Source organism: Mus caroli, chromosome 18, assembly GCF_900094665.2.
Source record: "Mus caroli chromosome 18, CAROLI_EIJ_v1.1, whole genome shotgun sequence".
NCBI lineage: Eukaryota > Metazoa > Chordata > Mammalia > Rodentia > Muridae > Mus > Mus caroli.
Window position 1 is genome coordinate 57,004,983 of NC_034587.1, and position 10,509 is coordinate 57,015,491.

General features: G+C 41.5%; 1 pseudogene; it reads left to right on the top strand.

The window, feature by feature from the left end:
- Window positions 1–6,351: 6,351 nt before the first annotated feature.
- LOC110285032 lies at window positions 6,352–10,266 on the top strand (annotated as a pseudogene).
- Window positions 10,267–10,509: the final 243 nt, after the last annotated feature.

The following is a 10,509-nucleotide window of genomic DNA, read 5'->3' on the forward strand; positions in this document are numbered from 1 at the left end:
GAAATGTAAATGAAGAAGATATCAAATAATTTTTTAAAAAGAAAGAAATATTCCACATCCTTAATCATCAGAGAAATGTAAATCAAAATGACCCTGAGAGTCCACCTCACACCTATGAGAATGGCCAAGATCAAAACCTCGGGCAACAGCAGGTACTGGTGATGATATGGAGAAAGAAGAACACTCCTCCTTTCCTGATGGAACTGCAAGCTAGTAAAACAACTTTGGATATCAATCTGGCAGTTCTTGAGAAAATTGAAAATAGTTCTTCTGGAAGACCAAGCTATACCACTCCTGGGCATATATCCAAGTGATGTTCCAACATACAACAAGGACACATGCTCCACGATGTTCATTGCAGCCTTATTTATAATAGCCAGTAGCTGGAAAGAACCCAGATGTCCCTCAACAGAGAAATGGATACAGAAAATGTAGTACATTTACCCAATAGAGTACTACTCAACTATTAAAAACAATGACTTCATGAAATTCTTAGGCAAATGGATAGGACTAGAAAATATTATCCTGATTAAGAAAATCCAGACACAAAAGAACACACATGGTTTGTACTCACTGATAAGTGGATATTATCTCAAAAGCTCACAATGCCCACGACACAACACACAGACCACATGGAGCTTAGAAAGAAAGACCATGTGTGGATGTTTCAGTCCTGCATAGAGGGTCTAACAGGATGATTATGAAAGGTGGAGGGAGAGAGGGACCTGGGAGAGAGAGAGGAGGGGGAGGGAAAAAGGGACAGGATCATGTACTGGAGGAGAGAGAAGAGAGGTACATGGGGTCAAGAAATCGAATAAAAATATGTAGTAGTAGTAGGGGCTAAGGAACTGGGGGTAGCCACTGGAAGGTCCCAGACACCAGACAAGCCAGAGGCTCCCAGGACCCAAAGGGATCTCTTTAGCTAAAATGTGCAGTGAGGGGGCGATAGAACCTATGGAGACGACCTCCAGTAGATAGGCACCATCCCCAGTCGAGGGATGGGGCCACCCAACCATCTCAAAGGTTTTAACCCAGAAATGTTCTGGTCTAAAGGAAAGGGGGATAAAAATAGAGGAGAGACTGAAGGAAGAGCCATCTGTGGGCTGCCCCACCTTGGGGTCCTTCCTGTCTGCAGACACCAACCCCCTACACTGTTGCTGTTGCCAAGAGGCACTTGCTGACAGGAACCTGGTTTGGCTGATCCTTGGGAGGTTCTATCAGCACCTAACCAATGCAGATGTAGACGCTCACAGCCAATCATCAGACTGAGCTCACAGACCCTGGTAGGGGAGTTAGCAGAAGGACTAGAGGAGCTGGGGGGCGGGATTGCAACCCCATATGAAGAACTATGTTGGCTGGCCAGACCACCCAGTGGTCCCAGAGACCAGACCATCAACCAAGGAGTGTACAGGGAGGAGTCCGTGGTTCCAGAAACACAAATAGCAGAGGATGGCCTTGTCTGACATCAGCAGGAGGGGAGACCCTTGATCCTGTGGAGGTTTGATGTCCCAGGAAAGGTGGATGTTGGAGCAGTGGGGCAGGAGTGTATGGATGAATGGGGGAGCACCCTCATAAAGGCAAAGGGGAGGGGGAGAGCATGGATGGGATGGGGTACTGTGGAAGGGTAATAGGGAATGAGATATCATTTGAGATGTAAATGAATGTAATGATTAATTAAAAATTTTTAAAACATCATTCAAAAAAGGGAAGTTCTGTTGTACTACCCGTTCTATCAAGCTTTTCCTGTATTGTCTTATTAACCCGAATATTTAATCTTTCTATGGAAATTCAGCCTCTCAGTCTTTTAATTTCCCATTTTCTTCTGTAATTTTACTTTATATTTGATATAAGACCACCACCCTTTCCTTTGACTTTTAAAGTATGGTGAGGCCTGATTTGGCAGCACACAAGCATTGCTTAAATAATGGCAATCTTCTTTCTTGGGAGAGAAAAAGTCCCAATCAGAAAACCCTGCTCAGAAAGCCAGGCAGTTCAATGAGCAAAAACGTTTCTCTGTGTCTTTGCCGTAAACTCTTGTTTCAATATGATCCCTATCTTTATTATAGTCCTATAAAAGGTAGAACATCAGAATTCCTGAAACTGCTTGCTTTGCCTTCAGGAGGGTACCACTGACATGGGCATCAGTTGTATAGCCAAAATCTTTTCCTGTCCATGTTAGTTCCAGGTTTCTGAAGCTGGACATCCATGGAAAGAGTGACATGAAATCCTAATGATTCAGTTATGGTTTGTCAACTCCTGAAATTTTCCAAAGGTTGTCTACTTTAATGTTTATTCCCTCAAATTCTGTGTCTCTTGCTTACTAATTCTGCTTTAAGTAATAGGTTCTGTGGAGAACTCAATTTCCTTCACAGCTGATTCTCCCAGGGAACTCCCATTAATTTTATTCTTATTAACACCCACATTGATAAGAATTGTTACATTTTCCCAAGCCCTAACCTCCAGTGAGGGCCCCTTAACAGCAAGGAATTCAAATATGAACCATGTCAGAAACACAAGCAAAAGTTGTGCAGCAAATTTCTACCAAGGGCAGTGATTGGTCAGTACAGTTGTCTGAACACAGGTCCTTTGTCAAGCAGTGCCCGAAGGACACTTGTTGTGGCCATTGGCCCTCTCCTACCCAGTCTACAATACGGTAGCTCAATTCTACATAGACCAAGTGACTAGAGCGAACACATAGAACACACAGAAGAGATTTCATGGCCTTTTATATACTAAATTGGAAATAACCTATTTCTTTTTTATTTTGCTTGCTAAAATCAAGTTTAGCCTACAAGCTAAAGAATACTACTTCCTTTATTTTTCCCTTTTGGCTTTCAAAATTGATTTCATCTTTGCGCTTGACAATACCTTAAGTCCTTCAGTCTTTGGCTATTGTATGGTTGTTCCCTGAGAGATTCAGCTACGCAAGAAATTGAATCTTCCACAGAACCTATTACTTGTAAGCATGCTTACACAAGTTTTTCCTAGCAATAAGGCATTCAAAAATAATTAACTGAAGCTACAAAAGCTGAAACTTGGAGCAAATAATGAAATTGTATTAATGAAAATATGTTTTGTATGAAAAGTAGTATTACAATTAATGTTGATATAGAATTTAAGAGCCTTGCTAATAGTTGAGCAATGTACTTTAAAGTTATGGCATAACTAGTGGTTTCTATACTTTCTTACTTTCTTCCTCGGAAATGAGAGACTTGACAAGTTAAATATATTGCAGAGTTTAGATGGAGTGACTCAACACTTCTCTAAGCCTATAACCTCTCCTACTGTAGTTTCCCACTGTGTCTTCCAATCTTGCAGAGTTTTGTTTTGTTTTTGTTTTGTTTTTTAGTGAAAATAGATTGTATTAGAAAAGGCAACCTAAAAGGAAGAAAGAATCCCTAGGCAGGCAAAACAGTAAGCGAAAGCTCCTGCTTCCACAAACTGCCTGGACAGCCTGGACCCAGAGGTTGGAAAGCCCAGAAACCAAGGATTAAAAAAAAATTACTCCTAATAATATTCTGGTATACTCATAGATTGGTGCCTAGCCCAACTGCCATCCTAGACGCTTCATGCAGTAACTGATGGAAACAGATGCAATGACACACAGCCAAATGCTAGGCAGAGCTCTGGGAACATTCAGCATTCTTATCCATCAGGGCAACTCAAACCAAAACTACTCTGACATTTCATCTTACCCCAGAGTGGCAAAAAACAAAAATACCAATAGCAACAAATGCTGTTGTGGGTGTAGGGGAAGGAGAGCAAGCAGTCCCTGCTGGTGGGCGTGCCAACCTGTGCAGCCACCAAAGTAATTTGTGTGGAAATTCCACAAAAAGGGAAATGGGTTTCCCATATCAGTCCAGCCATGCTGCCCTGGGAAATATTCTCAAACTCCTCTTTCTCTTACTACAGAGCTACTTGCTCAGCCATCATTCCTGCTTTGTTCACACTAGCCAAGAAATGGGAAGAATCTAGATGCCCATCAATTGAGGAATTGATAATGAAGTGTGACACTGTACAAAATGGAATATTACTAATCTGTGAAGCAAACTGAAACTGTCAAATTCATGGGGAAGTGAATGGGGCTGGAAGCCCCATTCTGAGAGAGGGAAAGAACCATTTCATTTGTCTTTCTGTGTATTTGAGTCTTCACTCTTTAGATATGTGTGCTCCATTTGGAATACCCACCGAAGTTTTGACATTACCATTGAGTTGTGGAGTGGGACTTTCAATAGAGGGGAGATAGGACACTCTGATAGGAAAGGTTAAAAGAGAACAACAGAATAGGAAGATTTAAACTGGGGAGGAAGGGGAGGATGTGGTAGAAGGAGAGTTGGATGGCAGTAAAGACTTTTCAAAATGGAAATCTACTACTGCACAGGATTTCCAAAATATACACACACTATACACTCACACACATGCACACATAAGGAGTGGAACTTCCAAGAGAGGAAAGATAAGAATTAAAAGAGAATTATAGGTAAAGACCGATTAAATTGAGGTGGAAAGGAAGAGTAGAGAAGGGAAATAAAAGATACATAAAAGCATCAGATTTTCAAAATGTTATATGTAACCTATTAAAGTAGAAGGTTTTTATAAATATGTCAATATACATATTTCTTCAAAAGAAGATGGAGTCACTTTCTACTTGGACAATAATGCTCGTACTAGACATCATGTGTAACTAATAAAAAGCCCAGACCCAGGAATTACTGAGCTTTTTTTGTACCCATTGGCCAGTGAAGTCATCCCTGGCCATTACAAGACATTGTCAGTACTGTTGGTTACCTTGCAGAACTTAATGGTAAGGCCGTATTAGTGAACGACACTATGTGCCTGAGTTATAGAGCATGAGGAAATCAAGCTGACACTGACTTACTGATATTGGCTCTATAGGTACTGGTTTGCTTTCACAGTGATGGAATTTTCTAGTGACACTTCCAGAGATGAAAATGAAACATAAATACCCAGGTGTGAACTCTGTGAGCCTCAGTAATGACCAGATAAGTCATAACCACCTTGATGGTTCCTATATGCTCGGCCCAGGGAGTGGCACTATTAGAAAATGTGGCTCTGTTGGAGTAGATGTGTCACTGTGGGTGTGGGCTTTAAGACCCTCATCCTAGCTGCCTGGAAATCAGTCTTCCCTTCAGATGACGATGTAGAACTCTCAGCTCTGCCTGCATCATGCCTGCCTAGATGCTGCTATACTCCTTCCTTGGTGATAATAGACTGAACCTTTGAACCTGTAAGCCAACCCCAATTAAATGTTGTCCTTTATAAGACTTGCCTTGGTCATGGTGTCTGTTCACAGCAGTAAAACCCTAACTAAGGCAATCACTAATGTAATAGTGACAAGAATGTCATGGTAGCAACCAAATACTTCCTGATTGGATTTAATATTACTCCACAAAATGAAACCCATACTTGGTACTATATCTGGGCAAGAAACTAAGACTATACTGGTCATATGCCCTCAGTTAGAAATTAATTCCATTATTCTGCTAAATGAATATATCAAACCAACCTCTAATGATTTGCCATTATACCTATAGATTAAGACATCCCTAAGCCCTTTTGGATGCTCATATATGCAATAGATGATAATCAATACAGATATCCACAACTGGCCAAGGTGCAGAGAATAAGACATCAATAAATGCCCAGCACTAAATGAAATATACATAGGTCTCCCTCCAAAGGCACAGGAATGGCTGTAGAGGAGGGGGTGGAAGGACCATAAGAGCCAGAGTTGGTGGAAATACAAGAAAATAGTGTCTGTTGAACACTGCAGGAAAGCTACATGTTTAAATTCACAGTGATTGTAACAGCATGTGTAAGACCTGTCAAGCCCTAGCCAGACCAATTCCCAACCAGACAGAGGAGTTGACAACACAAATTAAAGAATGTGAATTTACAATGGTAGGGAAATAAGGTTATAGTCAAAGAGGAGGGGACGGATTGTGTCTAGAGTGAGACTAAAATTAGCACCTGCACAGACTCCCCGACAATGTGTTGTGTGACTTTAGCTTAGGCTGTGTTTGTGGAGTCGGGGATCAGAAAAACTCAAGGGTTCCATTCAAGCCTACATAGTAAACTGCTTCTTCATGCCCTATCAGTTTCCATGTCCCCCACTGTTATTTTAAGACTGCCCTTCTTTTTCTGCCAAGAAATTAAGTGTTTCTGGCATGAAAAACAGCTGTTTCATTTGTTTCACTTTCATCTTCTTTGAAATGCAGGAGTTTCTGAAAAGTAATTAGATCTATGCTCCTCCATGATTGGCCACCACACACAAGAAGAGGGGAGGGGCATAAGCCAGAAGGATGTGTACAACCTATATAACTCAGTTGAATCTGCTGCCTTCCACAGATAAAGCAGGGGTGGGTCTCATGTGAACAGCCTGGAACACAGTGAAGTTTGCTCCCTGCAGCTGAATTACAGTAAGCAAATCCACTGGACACAGGAGTTTCTGGTAAGTGGGCAAGAACTTCTAACCCTTATCCTTTTTCTCTTAAGATTACATAGGTAAGAACGCATTCAGGAGCATGCCCAGACAATGGAAATCCTCAGCTTGGAAGCTAGAGGGGCTTTGGTGGGAGCTGGGCAGAACTGGCTTTGCATGGATACAGCCTATCATTCAAGTTGAGGGAGACCTAAGGGAGATGATCTGGATGTTGATTTTGGTTAATATATATATATTATACATACATACATACGTACATACATACATACATACATACATACATACGGAACAAAATAAAAGGGGAAAGGGGACTCTGGGGAAGAACTGAAGGAAAAATTACCCACTGCCCCGCCAAAGTTTCCCTATTCTCTGGTCAGTTGGGCGTGGGAGGGCTGCTACCTACCCTATCCACTCATCCCTGGGTGGGCATTCCTCTATCCCACTCTTCAGTGGGTGTCCAAGGGGCAGCCCTGACTGGTGACCCCCACCCCCTGGAGCTACTTTGCTAAAGACACCAGGGTTGTGGGAGAGAGGGAAGAGGGAAGAGGGAAGAAGGTCCCAACACTAACCAGAGTGCACAGGGGAACTTGAAGGAGCAGAGCAGAGACTCTATGGTTTAAGAGCTTTATTATAGAAATGTAGGGGAAGGAGAGAAGGTAGGAGAGGGGGGGAACAAGAGAGGAAAGAAGAAGACAAAGAGAGGGAAGAGTAGAGAGAAGTGAGAGAGATGAGAGGACAAAGGAATAAGAGAGAGAGGTGCAGGCTGAGCACTCCTTTTTATGGTCTTCACTGTTGCTAGGTAACTGGGGAGGAGTTTATCCTGAAGAACAGAAGCTTGGACCATGGCTTACATGACTACTGACCATGCTTTTCTTGTGGGGGCTGTGGGAGGTGGTACCTTAGGCATGGGCCATAGTTCCAGGAGTATGAGGGAAAGCCTACCATGTCATGTAGGTGAATTATGACCATCAGAGTTCAGACCTCAGCTCGACTGGAGACCAGCCTGCAATTCCCCCCCCCCAACACACACACACACATATATATCCGATTGATTTGCTTGCCTCTTACTCCTCTCCCTAGGATGGTTGTAATGGATGGGTCAGGTAGCAGAGTATCTCTTCAATGTGTATGAGGTTTGTTGTGTCTCAGGTTGATCTTGCTTTCTAGTTAATTATTGCCACAGCCTTCCTGTCTGCTGTGTTCATCTTCCTTGGGAAGACCTTGCAGATGGCTATTATATTGGAGTCTGCATCACAAAACCAAGAGCTAGACAAAAAAGGATGGGAGGGGAAAATTGAAGAGTTGAGAACAGCTTGTGTTCTTTCCTAAATCCTGCCTAACTGAAATAAAGCCTACAGAAAAGTAGTAAAATTAATAACCAGATAGCTATGGGGGGAGAGCATCAAGGAAAGGAAGCACTCACTAAGTACAAAGTCCTAAGATGAGAAGACAGCCCAAGATTTTGGGACTTAGCCTAAGGCCTTACTGATACTGAGCAAGCACTCTAACAGTGGACCTATGTATCTTCAGTGCACAGTTGGATTCTTCTCAAGAAATAAACAGTTTAAAAGAAAACAGTGGATCTAAATGATGAATGAGGACACTGAAATATTGTACTGATAAATGGATTTTAACATGGACTTTAAGGGAAAACTTTTAGATTATTACAAGCTTACAGTCCTCAAGAGGAATTCCAATCCATGAAAAGGACAGAAGGAGAGGAAATTCTAGGCAAAGTAAAAATTATTTCAACCAAATGTATTACTTGCACTTACATCTTTTGAAAATAAAATAAAACAGACAAATATTTGGGGGTTAGATGCATCTTCTCTCACCTAGTCAAGTTCTGGCAGTTCTCAGCTGTATATGTGTGGTGGTCTGGTGGGGTGGGGGTGGGGACATCCTCTTGGAGACTGGGCCTGGGGGAGGAGGTATGGGATATGGAATAGTCAGAGGGCAGACTAGGAGTGTAAAAAGACTAGACTATTAAAAAAGAAAAAGATTAAAGAATGAAAAAAGAAAGAAAATGTCCCACTGGCATGCCCCCATTCCAATCTGATAGAGGCAATTCCTCATCCCAAGTTTCCATTATCAAAAGGTATCTAGATTGTATCTTACTGACAAAGAATAACCATCACAATATATATGGGAACTAATCAGCATCAGAACATAATTGAGTCTGAGTCATAGAGAACACAGTGAGAAGCACAAAGGCATTTTAAATCTTTTGCATCTTACTCTCTCTTCTTCTTTCAGTGCCTTTTTTGCTACAATCATGGGTCAGCTCTTCTCTGATATACCTAAGGATGAAGACAAAGGAAATTTGGAGTCCAGCTTCACGGAATATTTTAGGAATTATAAGCAAGAAACCAAAATCATTTCTGAGGAAACCACCCGTTCAATAGAGTTATGCCTGAAAAAGGGGGACATTCAGGGGGCAAACTCTGTAATCAGTGATGCATTAAAAAATATTGATAATGCCCCAATAAATATTGCAGTGACAGGAGAGTCTGGAGCAGGGAAGTCCAGCCTCATCAATGCCTTGAGAGAGATTACAGACGAAGAGGAAAGTGCAGCTGAAGTGGGGGTGACAGAGACAACCATCAAAGTAGCTTCATACAAACACCCCAAAATTAAAAATTTGACATTATGGGACCTTCCTGGTATTGGAACTATGAAATTTCAACCAAAAGATTATCTAGAAAAAGTAGAGTTCAAAAAGTATGAGTTCTTCATTATTGTTTCTTCCTTCGATTTACAAAGTTAGAACTAGACCTCGCCAAAGCAATCAGAATCATGAAAAAGAATTACTACTTCGTGAGAAGCAAGGTGGACTGTGATCTAGACAATCAAAAGAAATCCAAACCACGTACCTTTAACAGAGAAAACACCCTGAATGAGATCCGAAATTACTATCTGGATACATTTAGGGAGAATAAAATTGATGAACCTCAGGTTTTCTTGATATCTAACCACGATTTATCTGACTATGATTTTCCAGTCCTGATGGACACCCTGCTTAAGGCCTTCCTGCTGAAAAGCGCCACAACTTTCTGCTTTCCTTGCCTAATATAACTGAGGCAGCCATTCAAAAAAAGTACAACTCTACTAAGCAGTATATCTGGTTGCAGGCCATGAAGGATGGACTTTTGGCGACTGTTCCTGTAGTGGGCATTTTAAAGGACTTGGATAAGGAGAGGCTAAAGAGGAGGTTAGACCACTATCGTGACCTCTTTGGAGTCGATGATGAATCCCTAATATTCATAGCTAAGGATGCCCAAGTGCCTGTTGAACTGTTGAAAAAAAAACTTAAATCTCCTAATTTGTTGGAAATTAAGGAGGAAACATTAGGAGGATTGCTTTTGAGCTGTGTGGAGAAATTTGCCTCAGCTAATGGTGGGCTCCTGCAGCAGGTCTTTACTTCAGGAAAACCTATTACCTACAATTTCATTTCCTNGATACAGTGGCTGAAGATGCCAAAGTTCTCCTTAAAGAGGCATATTTTAAAAAATAGCTCAAACTCATTTTGCTGATAGCTTCTGACAATTACAAGACCAACTGGTTAATACCAGGGAATCATTAGATAAATTCCCATTCTGACATCTTTTCGTTATACTAGCTGATCTACTGTATCTATCTGAGAAAACTAAGGAATAGGGTCACAAGTTAATACTATGTCAGAACCTGACAATCTCCAATCCCTCTTCAACTGTTTATATTCCCTAAAATCTTTTTCTCTGTATTTGAACTCCACATGCATGCTTGAACACAAATACAGAGAGGGAGAGAGAGAGAGAGAGAGAGAGAGAGAGAGAGAGAGAGAGAGAGAGAGAGAGAGAGCACACCACATATACACAAACATACATACAGCACACCACATAAACACAAACACACACATTCACACACACACAAATGCTGAGCTTGGTGTCACCACTACACTGCCTTAAAATAATTTTCTATTATAACCTCTACCTCTCTGGAACTTGTGGACAATTATTCCTTTTTTTCTGTGCATCATGCTCTGAGGGCTCATTGCATTTCACAAG